This window comes from Sander vitreus, chromosome 15 (genome assembly GCF_031162955.1).
Source record: "Sander vitreus isolate 19-12246 chromosome 15, sanVit1, whole genome shotgun sequence".
NCBI lineage: Eukaryota > Metazoa > Chordata > Actinopteri > Perciformes > Percidae > Sander > Sander vitreus.
This window is the reverse complement of record NC_135869.1, coordinates 14,514,791-14,528,977: the sequence shown is the minus strand read 5'-3', so window position 1 is coordinate 14,528,977 and position 14,187 is coordinate 14,514,791. Positions and strand designations below refer to the sequence as shown.

The 14,187-nt window shown below is 40.4% G+C and overlaps 1 non-coding gene across 1 annotated transcript; it reads right to left on the bottom strand.

The window, feature by feature from the left end:
- Nucleotides 1–862: 862 nt before the first annotated feature.
- On the bottom strand, nucleotides 863–934 carry trnat-cgu (transfer RNA threonine (anticodon CGU)). The gene has a single exon. It is a non-coding gene; the product is annotated as a tRNA-Thr (tRNA).
- Nucleotides 935–14,187: the final 13,253 nt, after the last annotated feature.

Genomic DNA, 14,187 nt, shown 5'->3' with positions numbered 1-14,187 from the left:
AATGTTCTTTTCAATATTTCAAGAAATAATGCTTCTTCTGTTTTATAAAAGATAATCTCTTTGAGCTAACGACAAACATATTTACAAGTGCTAACAACCATAAAATGAGGAAATTTCAATTTGGTATAGAAAATAGAGAGATAGATATGCAAGTGTTCAACAACCTATATCCAAAATATATCCAACCCTCTTCAAACAACAATATGAAGCAATATTGTCCATTTGCAGCATATTACTTTTTGTTTGGGTGACTTCCCAACTATTTTTCAAGTCATTTTATTTATATAGCCCAATTTTGCAAATTTGCCACAAGGGGCTTTACAATCTGTACAGCATATCTGTCCTTTTACCCTCGATTCAAACTTAAACTATTCTCATCATCAGCCTGACATGGCTGAAATTCAGTTCTCAGTTCAGTTATAAATAAAACGTATGTCTCATTTTGTGTTAAATGACTGCACTTGGCCTTTCTGTGCATCAGGCTCATCCTCAGTGGGTGAGGCCCACACTGCCTCCTGTGGACCACAGCTGAATTTCTTTGTTTTGACTACTGTACATTTATTATGTAATAGCCTATGTATACAAATGGTTGATTGGCTATACAGACCCCAAACAAGTGAGTAAAAACATTGCTGGTAAAACATGAATTAAAATAAACAGATGTAATGAAACTGAATTTAAAGGAATATGTAGGCAGTTTGTCTTTCAGGTAGGCTATTTAATGCCAAATGTAAGCACACATTCTTGATATAGCATAGTTAGCGCTTTTTTTTTTTGTTATAATATATTGGTACTCACATAATTTAGAGGTTGTCAGTGGCGCGTTGAAGACAGTCGGTGTGTTTATGCACATACATTCAAAAGGCACGGACGGGGTTCGAACCCGCGATCTTCGGTTTACGAGACCGACGCCTTACCACTTGGCCACCGCGCCTGCGCTGAAAAAATCTGTCTCGAACCCTTTTGTAGAGCGAATACCCGGTTATGGGTTTATCATATCAGTGGACTAACTGTTGTCCTTTACATACCACCGAGGCTAGCTTTCCCCTCATCATGAGCTGCTAAGATACGCTACCCTTCTAAATGTATTGTCGTCATTCGGCCACAAGGGGAGGCTGTTATCTTCCATGTGTGAACAACATGTGTCTATCTTTTGCAATTTTCAGCAAGCAGAGGTCTCTGCTCTCCATCTTCCAGTGTTAACAACAAAGGAGGTGAGAGCTTGCTCTTTACAGTCTTTACTCTTCATTGTTTTGTTAAACATTAACTGATAGAAGTGCTTACGTTGCTACAGCCAATTTGCATGACCTTGAACTTTTGGAGAAACAAACCATTGTAGGTAACACTACCCGCAGGCTGTAGCCTAATGATTATATTACACTCACATTACAAAAGTGTAGGATGGGCTGGACAGAATAACATTGTGCTATTCTTGAAATCTTAGATGTAGTGCCATGAGGTTGGTAATAAAAGAAAAGCCACTGGAGCATTATGCTCAGCAAATTTCACTGCAGCCAACTGCACATGTTACAAAACAGAACATGTGCAAAGAGTTCATCTCCTTGGGATATTCACGTCAATCTACCCATTAGATTTCAACGTGTCTTGTCTACAAGGCTGATAGTGGATGGAAAGGTCCGAGGAGTTAGCCAATGAAGTGATATACCATTGGTTTTTAAGAATACCATAATGTATGACGACAATCACAAAACAATATGTCAACATTTGGTCAAATTTTGGTCTAACAGTGGTGCTAGAGAAAAGGTCAGTGGGTGACCATAATCACCAATCTTCCTTGGACCTAACATCCGAACTAAATTGAATGGCAATCTGTGCCTTACTGTCAAGAAATGTTGTTCTGAATCAGTGTTGAACAGACTGAGACTGAGCTTGCATAACTAACATGATAACCAGTAGGCTGCTTGTAATTCTTCTCTAAGCAATACAATATGCATGAAGCACAGACTGCAGCTTTTCACTGTCTTTCTTTTCAAAACATCAAAGATGAATGCTGCCTGAGGGGCTTTTTTCTCTCTTTTTTGGATCAGATATCCTAGAGGCTGTTTGAAAAATGAATAAGACTCATTTCCATTGGGAATGAGTTAGCAGTGAAAATCACAGATGTGGAGAGTTTACCTTGACCTGCTTATAAGAGGTCGTCAGAGCACAGACCAAAAGAGGAGGTTTCTCTTAAATAAATTAAATAAACCACATAGGTAGATTTAATTCAGACCACCTTGAAATGTGACAGTTTCTCTGAAAGCCCAGCCATGCTTTGTTTCATCTGTTTGAAATATTTACCTAAAATAATATTTAGATAGCATTTATGTTTATTGCACCCACAAGTCAGCAATGATAATTTGCAGACACATGCCACATCTCCAAGTCCCAAGGTTTTTGGTGGAAGTGTGAATGCTGACTGTTGATCTGTAATCCTTTGAAGTATTGAATATTTATTTTTTCTCTGTTATTTAGGATGTATGCCCTTCATGCCCTTAACATGAAGCTTTATCTAGCAAGTTGATAAAAACAGGATAAGCATCCTGAGTAAAATCTAAATGATTTGAACTTGCTTGAGGGGGTTAGAGTTTATTTTATAATGTCAAGTAAAAGTGATTCATTTTAGCAGCTCTGCCCTTTTCTCATAAACCCCTGAAACATCACAACCTGAGAGATACAGTATGTTCCAGTCAGAGATCACATGGATCTGGGGCATTTTTTGTTCATGTGGGGAACACTGAGCAGCTCACTCCCTGAGAGAATAAAAAGTATTACTCCAGCATTCTATTTAATTATTTATCAGTTTATTGCTTTAAAAAAATCATCTTATTTTGCTGTGCTTGTTCAGGAATACCCCTGTGCCCTGAATGTGTGAGAACATTTTCTGTTTAACAGGCACACTTTGTTCTGAACAGAGCTTGCTCTTCTTTTATGTAAACAAGAGTGAGACTCAAGTACATTGCCTATGTCTGAATTCTGATAACTGACCAGCAAAATGGTATGCTGCACTAATCTAGCAAGCCTCCTCTGGCTGCTTCATATTTCCCTAAGCATGTGAGTTGATATGATTGTTAAACATGCTAAAACACTATGGAACACATCACAAATATGAATTGGCGGCTAATGAGGACATGACCACACGTTTCATAGCTCATAACATGACATCATCAGCCACACCATAACTAGCCTACATGAACAGCCTATTGAGATTGCTCTATATCAGAGAAATTGTATTCCTTGCTGCCTGAGAGATCCACAGAAATGTCTGCATTCATTTAAAATTACAGCAGTAGTTGTCTTTTTGTAAGGCTCCTTCTCTTAGCACCATGTAAAAAATATGTTAATATTTTAATTTCAATTTTAGCAGCCACTAATTCAACTGAGGGACCAGTAACAGCTAACTTCCTGGAGTTTCCGCTGGTTGCTGGGCAACCGGCAAGAAATTTGGCCTATAACCCCCAGTAAACCCACAAATTGTCAGTTTTTACACTTAGGTTTTTGTACAGATTAACAAGATACAACATGCTAATTCATGAGCTTTAGAGGTGCTGGTAAGTGGACTTTTGTTACCTTTGGATATAGTCAGGCTAGCTATTCGCCTTGTTTTCAGTCTGCACTAAGCTAACCTGCTGGTGGTAGCCTAAATTCTGAAAGTGGTATCAATCATCTCTCAACAAAAAAAGCGAATAAACATATTTCCCATACCTTTTAAAATGTGTAAAGACTATACGGTTGTGTATACACAATATAGTGGTTTCCATATTTTGATACAGATTAGTTAGCTTCAGTTACTTGTAATTTGTAACGTTAGCTAGTTTAGTTCTGTATTGAGTGGGACGTTAGCTAGCTATTAATGTTACAGTTATGTTCCAATTACCTCACCTGTTCTTCCTTGTCTTACACCACGCTGTGAACTGAACACACTGCTGACGAACAAACTATGATTGTAGCAAATGCAGAATTGTGTTGATAGAATTTAGAAAGTTAAGAGTTTTCGTTTAGCATTAATAAAAAATGCTGATGTTAGCTAAATGCTAACATTAGCATTACTTTATCTTCAGATGTTGTTTGTTAAGAATTTTAGTGTTAGAACAAGCTGAACAATTTTCTTGGACCACCCTAAGGCAAACGAATAACACCTCATCTTAAACTTTCTATGGAGTATTATCTATTTATATAGACTGGGATTCTGTTCTGTGGAAAGTTTTGCTACCATGCCACAGAACTTGAGGTTAGCTAATTTTCTGTATACAGTAGCCTATGCCCACTACCTTAACTAAAATCAAGGATTTATAAAATAAAATAAAAGTATGTAAAGCCATAGCTAGACATATGTTATGATACTGCACAGCATACAATATGTCCCTTTTCTGAACAACATATCAGACATCCTGAGTTTTTTCAAATCATTCAAGAAGTTCAATCTGATATATCTGTGTTTATCTTGTGATGTCTTATAATCTCATTCCTACTAGTCTTTTGCAACTTGTTTTATTTTGGCAAAATGCCAATATTAATTCACCTGCATGTTTGTACAGAGCAATGACAAGTTAAAATCTGGAAATAAAATGTGTTTAAATGCATCACAATCCAGACAAATGCAGGTGGCAGCCAACACAGTGAGTCTTTGCTGGTGCAGTGTGAGGAGAAAATTGGTCATTGTGAGAAGGGTATGCTGGATCTGACCCTGGCTACAACTAGACATGCAAGTGTGAAATCCAGTTGAAAGGTAAGCAGCTGATAAAGCTACATAACAAAGGCAATATTATCTATCCCCCTCTCTCCAAAATGTCTTTTCATCTATATTTCTCCTCCTTTCTTTGCATTCATCTCCTTATTCACTGGGCTATTTTCACAACTTCATACAGCAGATAGATGCAAGTTTTAACAAAATATCACATTGTGATGCAGTTCATTATAAAAAGGCTTGGAGTCTGAAATGTCTAATGTCTAAGAAACCAATTTGATTTGACTCAACAATTTATGTTTTTCTTTTTTCTGTTGCTTAATGTGTACGGAACAATTAGGTGCACATCACTCATGCCTGTTGGATCTGTTACCATAGCTACAATACGATCATGCAGACAATCATCTGGTCCTTGTTTCCTCCAATAGGGTCGCACGGCTGAAGCTGCAATATAAAGTAAAGATGCTCATTTTTCAGGAACACACTAGTAAGAATCAGAAACAGGTTCATGAGTATGAGAAAGTATTGCAGAGTGGCAGGCAGGGGACTGCGCCCAGTCATGGCGGACCATAGAAACAAGATCCGACGAGCCACCCAGCAGGAGAGGAAGGTGAGAGCATCTACCATTTTGAAATTCAACTTCTGTTATTGATCATTGAAAGAGTTTGGCGGAACAAAACAGTGACAGTAAACAAGATATGCCTTTGCATTCAGGCATGAACGCAAAGAGGGACGATAGGGAACAAAAAGGATGTATCACTTTAAATGAAATGCATTAGTTGACTGCCTGATTATACTTATAAATGTAGTCGGGGCTGCTCAGGTCTCATTTACTTCCAATTGGTGAGAATGAGATCAAAGAATTCCAGCTGAGCTTTGTTAAAAAGGAAGATGTAATTTCTACGTTACATATGATGGAACAGCTGGAAATGTAAAAACATGTCAAAACAGTGTTTTGGTTTAAATGATCAGAATCAGAGTCGTAAATGAATACACACATTTGAAAGTAGTTATTATACAGATGTGGTCTCAATCAAAGAGAGCTCTAAATCCCGTCAATCCGAACATCTGAGTAAAAGATGCGTTCAGGGACAATCATGGAGGAGCTTTGAGACCAGGCTTGTTGAAATCAAAGGCCTGAGAGCCGAAATCATTTTTTGCAGGCTATCTGTATCCTCCTGAGAAAAATAAATGTGGTCAGTTAATCTGCGGCTTTAGAAAAGGACAACAGCCAATGCAGCATGTTCAAGCTGGCCCCCTACTGGGCGGCCCATGAGCCTGTCGATATGGTGGTTTGATGTTGGATGGAAAATAAGAACCCCCCACAACAAACAGACAGGGCTGGAACAGAGAGACTGGAACAGAGAAAGAGAGGGTAGAAAGGGAAGAACCATCGACAGATGGACTCTGTTGTGATTAAAGATGGCGGCAGTCTTTACTGCAGACTACGAAGGACTATACTCGATCCATAGAAAAGCGGTGGGAGTAGTCTGCGATTCAACACAACAAAACCAAGAACGACACAATAAGGTAACCAGCAGATATGATGTCTGCTTTTGAATCTCTTGAGGATGAAAACTATGGTTACCAGTAACTTTCCATTGTATTGTTTATCATTCTTTTATGTCTGTTATCGTTTTTCATGTCAGTGCCATACTGGGTTTGTTGTGTCCTCCCTCTCATCAAAACCGAAGCACATCATTTGATTTGACCAGTGAATGTGCATCCCATGACCAGACTACCGAAGACCCCGATAGACTTAACCCTTAAATTAATTTGAATTTTTTTTCAAGCCAGCAGATGTCTGACAATGTACTTTTAACATTTGGTACATGGTTACGGATGTTTGTCTTTGGTATTACATCACCATTGGAAATATGGGCCTTTTTAATAAAATGTTTTCCCTTCTTGTGGGAATATAGGGCTCTGTGAGCTATAATATCCAGCAAAATAAACTCAAGTCTGAAAATTGCTCAATCCTCTGTGCCTAATCCACTCCAAGGCTTGTTAGTCATGATATATTCAGCCAGGACAAAGGACATCAGCAGGACTCCAGAATACATTTTCTGACAGTCTTTTGATATTACTCTTTCATTTCAGAACTTATAACAGACATTGAATAACTTTAATATGCCTGACACATTTTTATTAAAACCCTCTTATCTATAATAACTTGGTTAATCATATTAATGGTTTCGAGTCTCTCAGTTTAGTCTGTAAGCCCTGCATGTGTATGTTTTCTATTTTTAGTTTTGAGGGTTTTGAAAGACGTATTGTCCTGTTTGTTGTTTCTTTTGTTAATCTTAACTTTTTTGAATTCTTTGAACACAGCCAATTTGAAAAATAGAAATCTCTATTGTGTGCGCTCAGAATGGGAGCATTCATTTACATGTCTTAATGGGCTTTTGTTCATCAGAGAATCTTCAACAGAGATAAGCCTATTTCAAGGCCTACTAGTGAGTCTAAATCCACACTGACAGGTGGAACAAAAGACAAACTGAAAGCACTGAATTGGGAAACATGAAGTTGTCCTCTGGTAACACTTAACTGCAGCAGGAAAAATCTTTTTAAATCATCAGTATAATTTCGAACAGCTTTCTTTACAAGCCATGATTATAATTACTTTTGACAAACTACAGAATTTGCATTTTTCTGTAATCAGAAATTAATACTACTGATCAGTGAACACATACAACATTAACAAATAACTCAATAACTCTCATTGAAGGCTTTTAACAACTACATTTTCTTCAACAATTCTGACACAATATACTACTTTTACATGAGCTTAGCTGATTTCTTTAATAACCTGGTTCATACACTGTCACAGAACTGAACAGAGAAGCATCTTCTATTGTTCCTCTGTCTGCTGAGCAGCTTCACTGGGCCAGTTGCTTAAGGGCTTCTTGTTTGTAGTTGCTGAGGAAGAGTCATTTTTTATCCACCCTCTACACACAGCCGTTTCTAGATATTCAAGGGATTTCATTTATAAACCTTCTGGTCACACAACCTTTTGCTCTTCACTCAATCACTTACTCATCTTCAACTGCTGCACAAAACACATGTAGACCGGATGGGCATACTCCTAGGCCCCCTTCAGGATCCTGGAGTAGTGACGAGCTGGTCCGTTGTTCCATGACCAAGATGGAATCCGCATTGTTCCTCTACAATCTGAGGTTTGATTATCGGCCGATCCCTCCTTTCCCGCACCTTGGAGTAGACTTTACCAGGAAGGCTGAGAAGTGTGAAACCCTTGTAATTGGCACACAGTGTCTGGTCCCCCTTTTTGAACAAGGAAACCACCACCCCAATCTGCCACTCCTTGGGCACTGTCCCAGACTTCCACGCAATGTTAAATAGGTGTGTCATCTAAGACAGCCCCTCCACACCCAAAGCTTTCAGCATTTTTGGACGGATCTCATCATTTCCCGGGGCTTTGCTACTGTGGAGTTGTTTGACTAACTCAGTTACTTCCACCAGGGAAATTGACGACCATCCCCTATCAGCCTCCCTTTCTGCCTCTACCATAGAGGGTGTATTAGTTGGATTCCTCAAAGTGCTCCTTCCACCACCCAATTACCTCCTCAGTTGAGGTCAACAGCATCCCATCCTTACTGTACATAGCATGGATGGTTCCCCATTTCCCCCTCCTGAAGTGGCAGACGGTTTTTCAGAAACACCTTGGTGCTAACTGAAGTCCATCCCCATGGCTTCTCCGAATTTCTCCCACACCCGCTGCTTTGCCTCTTTCCCGGCAGAGGTTGCAGCCCTTCGGGCCTGTCAGTACCTTGCAGCCACTTCTGGAGTCTTCCGGGATAACATATCCCAGAAGGATTCCTTTTTTAGTTAGATTCTTCCCTGACCACCGGTGTTCACCACAGTGTTTGAGGGTAACCGCCCCTTGTGGCACCTATTCCTTGAGACCACAGCACCCCACCGCAGCTTCAGCTATGGAAGCTTTGAACATTGCCTGTTCAACGGCCCTAACCTGAACAGGGATGCCAGAAAAGCTCCGCCAGAGGTGTGAGTTAAAGATCTTTCTGACAGGGGCCTCCTCCAGTCTTCCTCCACCCCCTGACCCAACTCACTACCATAAGGTGATCCGCTGACAGCTCCGCCCCACTCTTTACTCAAGTGTCCAAAACATGCAGCCTCAGGTCAGAAGATACGATCACAAAATCGATCATCGACCTTCGACCTAAGGTGCTCTGGTACCACGTACACTTATGAGCATTCCTCCCAATCACACTTCTCCAGGTGTCTCCATCATTGCCCACATACGCGTTGAAGTCTCCCATTGAGCCCCATGCAGGAGTCCATTCAGGGTCTCCAAAAAGACTGAATACTCCGAGCTGCTGTTCGGTACATATGCACAAACAACAATCAGAGTTTCCCCCACCACAACCCGTAGACGTAGGGAGGCGACACTCTCGTCCACCAGGGTAAACTCCAACATAGCGGTGCTTAGCCAGGTGCTTGTGAGTATCCCCGGTGCCTCATACCCTGGACAACTCCAGAGAAGAATAGAGTAGGGTGACCAGACGTCCCCGGTTTCCGGGGACAGTCCCCGGTTTCGGTGACCTGTCCCCAGCTGGAGCTGTCCCCGGAAATGTCCCCGTTTTTCACTGTGACTGACAGACCCGAGGAATTAAGTCGTCGTGCACCCTACACGTGCAGGCTCAAGACACCCAGTGCAAGTGCTTCTCAGAGCTCAGAGATGTTACTGGGGAAAATTACTGGGGTTATTTTGAGTCTGGTGGGTTAAGCGAACGCAATTTCGCGAGAAAGGTCGACCTCTTTAGAAATCCTTTCCATAATGTTGTCAAACACTTAGAATATTAATCTGAGCCTGTCAGTGGTAAAACGAGCACTTTTATGAACGTAAATACAAGCTAGACAATTGACGTCCTATTAACTTACATTGTAGCTTGTTTCGCCGTTGCCGACTGCAGCGATCTCGGTTAATACTGAACCAATGTCAAAGGAAAATATTTCCTCAATAGTTTTAATTTTATCCAATACTCAATGAGCTGTTGCAGAAAGAAGCCCAACGTGAAGCAATAAAGCAAAAGCTGTCAGGTAAATGTAGTGCAGTAAACATTACATTTCCCTCTGAGGTGTAGTGGACTACAAGTATGAAGTAGCAGCAGGTGCGATTCTAGGATTAGACCTTTAGGGGGGCTCAGCCCCTAATGAGAATGTGACACAGATATAGTGCATGCAAAAGTGTTAATCTGTGCCATGAAATTACCAACTTCTTCACAACCACACTCCTGCTCTCCCTCTGACAGAGACTCAGCCAAAGGGCCAAAATCATAATGTATTCTCATATAAACTATTTCTGTCAGCACAGACTTTTTTGTAAATTGCTTATCCAATGTATCCCACCATAATGGTTATCTTGCCAGATTCCAGACAATCCCACTTACTTATATATATCCCCCAAATAGTTCAGGCTACAGCACAAATATTTCCATCCATATATAAGAATAATCAAGTCTAACCTCTGAATTTCTTTTCAAAGTGCACCAGATTGATGCATTTAAACGTTAAAATAGACAACATTTTCTTACAGGGGAGCATGCCCATGGATCCCCCTAAGGGGGGCTTGTGCCCCAGTGCAGCTCTAGGTCTAGTGATGCCCCTGGGGCAGTGTCTGTTTTAAGTTTTACAAAGATAAAAACATTACCTTTTTTGGAGGTATTTACGCTTCTGAGCTGAAAATGTCCCCGGATTTTGTCTCAGAAATCTGGTCACCTTAGAATAGAGTCCATCCCCTATCCAGGAGTACTGTAAGAGGACTGTGCATAGAGGTAAGCGCTCCACCACCTGCACAAGTTCCGGCTCCTTTTCCCATGTTCCATGTCCCCAGAGCCAGCCTCTTCCACCCAGGTCTGGTCCGTTGAGGCCCCTGACCTCCACTGCGTTTTTCCATAGGGGTCTTTATAAACCAATTGTTAGTCTGGCCCCGCACCTGAGACCACTTTGCCATGGGAGACCCTACCAGGAGCACCAGGCTCTCTTTAGGTTCATAGGGACCCACAAACCTCTCCACCAGCGCCGACGCATGTGCACAGGCATACTAGGCAATGGTCTAGAGCAGCACTTTGGCAAGGCGGTAAAATGTGGGCTTATAAAACATTTCAACTGTTTTGTTTGGCCCTCATTTTGTTGGCCTCTTGTAGTCCATTGGTGAGGAATGTGTGCCTGTAATCAAATCACCAATAAGTGTCCCTGCCCCCCATCCCCAGTTTCTCACAGGTCAGAGGTCAGAACACTGTACAACCATGTCTAGTGACTACAAAAAAAAGAAAAATAGCAAAGGAGTAAGCGCTCCAAAAACAAAATAATTCTTTATTGAAATATTTTATTTTGATCCTGGTGGGAGTCTAAAGTAGGATGCTGGCCCTTCCAGAGCCCCGGAGAACGGCGTAATCAGCGCTGCCGCCGTTGCTAGCTTCCCGGCCCGTGATGCCTCCGCTACCATTGAAGACCGATGGAGCCACAAGCGCTGCCGGGAGCGACAGTGACATTGAGGCTGCTTAACATACAGCGTCGCTATTTGTACACGGAGGGTGCCAAAGAAAGATCCCAGCAAATAGCCAACAACAATAACGCAAGAATTAGACATTTTGACAGAGAGAGGACCAAATCAGGTCAAATGAATTGATTTCCCCAGGGATGATGCGCATTAGTTTTCTCTAGCGGTTTTGATTATTTAGAAAATAAATGTGCTGTCGTTACTTGTTATGTTCAGGGGGAAATAGGTGGACCCAAATGCAGAGGCAAGGCAAGCAGGCAGGCAGGCAGGGGAAGGATTGAGCTCGAGAGTTTATTTAAACACAAAAAAAAAGGAGATCCAAAAAATGAGGCAGACAAAAACAACAAAAGGAATCCAAAGGAAGCAGGCAAAAACTAAAGTCCAAAAAATATGAAAACACGAGGAACAAACTAAAGGGAAGAATCCAAACCTGGTACACTTGATGCAAACACGCTGGGCACAGACACAAACTGACTGGAAAGAACACAAACCCAAACAATGATCTGACACAGGACAAGGGGAACACAAAGACTAAATACACAGGGTAACGAGGTAACAAGAGGCAGGTGACACAAGGGCTGGGAAACAGGTGGAAAACATCAGGCAATCACAAGAGCGGGAAAACACAGGGAGTAAAACTAGACAAGACAAGACAGAGAACAGACTATCAAAATAAAACAGGAAACAGAACATAAAACAAGACAAGACCGAAAATCACACAAACGGAAGGAAACACGACATGACAGAAAACCAGGCTACCACAATGACAGGAAAACAAACTACCATAAGACAAGACAAAACACCAAAACCATAACATTACTCTGCTGTAAAGGCATTTGGAACCTATTGGATTGTTTATGCTGCAGACGTGTTGGTGCTGTTGTTATAGCGTCGTCGGCCTACTTTAATAACTGTTGACAATTTGTACGTTGCACTTGTCTATTTGACTGTGATTGGCGTTTGTGTTGTTGCTGTTTTTTGCTTATGGCTTATATTGGCTGCGTGTATTGTACGTTGCAAATCGAGGGGCGGCACAATTGTGTGCACCACTCCTGCTCTCCACCACGATTAGGTGATGGTTCCCGGAGAGGACTTCTATTGCAGTTTACTGTAAACATGTTTGTGAAGGTTGTTTTTCTTAAATAGGATGCCAGTAGAAGTCAAAATGCATTATCATTTGACATTGTGATACAAGGGGAAAAAAGTTCATCTTCGTGGTGCAAATAAAGCTTTATAGAATGGATTAATGTATTACTTTTGATGATTATTTGATAATTAGCTATTATTAAATATGTACGCTATTATAATTTAAGTCTGTGTGCTCACAGCTGTGTCTGTACTGAAAAGGTTATTTGTGATAATCCTGGTAGATCAGTGATGTAAAATGTATATGTACAAGATTCACAATATCCTTGGTTTCTCACATCCTGTATGGATAGCATTACCTTCATGGTTGGATGGCAAAAGCCCAAATGCCTTAAAAGTAATCTTAATGTAAAATGTATCATTCAGTATGGTCCAGTTTTGAAACAAAAGAAGTTGAGCTAATTAGTAGTAATTTAGAGTTCAGTAGATGCTATATAGACCACAGAAAAAACCGTTAGAAGAGATAAAAGATTACGTATGAGTGAGTGTGGGGTGTTTTAATGGAAATCCACACAAGTCCATGTACCTTCATATTTTTCTGCTGTACATGAGTATATCATTAGGGATGTATCCTTGAACCTCTGATTGTGAGAAGTCTATCAACATCAGACACAGCTTTTGATCAGGGTTGACTGATGTGTAGTCCCATCAGGCTTCTTAAGCCGCATCAGTTATCAGGTTGCGTTTGTAGTTTGTGTTGAAGTTTTCATGCTCCTCCTCTTTTGATTAACTAAAAAATTGTAGCTGCTGGTGTAGGGACTGATCTGAAAACCCACACCAGCTGTCTGCAGCACTCATTCATGATAAATCAGCATTGCTCAAGCTCACAGAAAAACTGGGATGGGCTAGAGGGGGTGCTGTGTAAACTTTAATTTGATATGTAATTTTCCTGGCTGCTGAGGCTTCATGACACAGAGGTGTCTGTGTCATAGAAGTAATGGCTGATTCTCAAAGCTGTAAACTGTGAATAGTGGAACTTCATGTGATATGTCTTATCAGATATTACGTCTAAAGTAGTGGTATTAAGCGGTATATTTTGTTTCCATCAGTGTGTTGTTAAACAGAAAATGTACTGTCATGCAATAAAATCATCCTGGTTTGATTCTGTCTAGATTTGTGTGTGTTTAACAACAGTGTCCCATGCTTGGGCTATAAAAAGAGAATAAAGCAAACATTTTCAGTAGGGGCATATAAGGTGGGAGCTTTCCTTATGTTACTGGTATAATGATAAAATGTTATTCCCAAATTAAGAAGTAGACTTTTAAAATTAATTTATATTGAAGAAATATTGAAGCATATGGAGTATAATATGTACAGAAATGTCATTAACATTGCAAAAATAAAATCATATAGTAGTTCCTCAATATTCTTTCTTTCTGCTGTGTGCAATGCAGACTTAACACATATTTATTCTTCTACAGGAACAAATGGATGGAAAAGACAATCTATTATGGCGACATTCTGCTTTGGCCAGGCCTTCTCGGGTCAAGGTGATGAGAGTGATGCTACCATTACTGCAGCCCGATGTGTTAAATAATCGTGCAATGGAATTCTCAGTAAATGGATGTACTGCTGGAGGATGTGTGAGGAAGACAATTAAACTCAAGGTAAAACATGTTGATTTGAATGTTAATCAGCATTTTCTCAATCATCTTCATGTGATATGTTTTAAAGGGCCATCATATATTCATTCTAAAACATTGTCAAGATTTTCTAGTGGAAAAAGTCCTGGCTTTTTGATATCTATGATGTGGGAACATTGAAATGCTATTGAAAATAACAATAATAGAAATAGTGTTAGAAAAGAGTGTTT